The sequence below is a fragment of the Rhagoletis zephyria genome, unplaced genomic scaffold, assembly GCF_001687245.7.
Source record: "Rhagoletis zephyria isolate East Lansing unplaced genomic scaffold, Rhagoletis_zephyria_1.1 Rzeph_scaffold_02692, whole genome shotgun sequence".
In the NCBI taxonomy this organism is placed as follows: Eukaryota; Metazoa; Arthropoda; class Insecta; order Diptera; family Tephritidae; genus Rhagoletis; species Rhagoletis zephyria.
In genome coordinates this window covers 26,403-26,658 of record NW_016159776.1, presented here as the reverse complement: position 1 = coordinate 26,658, position 256 = coordinate 26,403, and positions in this window count along the sequence as shown.

Here is a 256-nt window from a genome sequence, read left to right as displayed (position 1 = left end):
GTTATATGGGATGTGGGCGTGGTTATTGTCCGATTTTAGAAATTTTCGGAAAATCTTCGATAAATCAGTAAATATTAAAGCTAATTTATTCAAAATTCATGCTTGCAACAATTCTTTACCAAGAATTACGCTTAAGACAAAATTTTGGAAAATGGGCGTGGCACCGCCCACGTATGATCACATATATGTATCTCGGTAACCGTTCTACCAATTTGTACCAAACTCGGTGTGGTTATTGTGCTTGCCACATATAAGC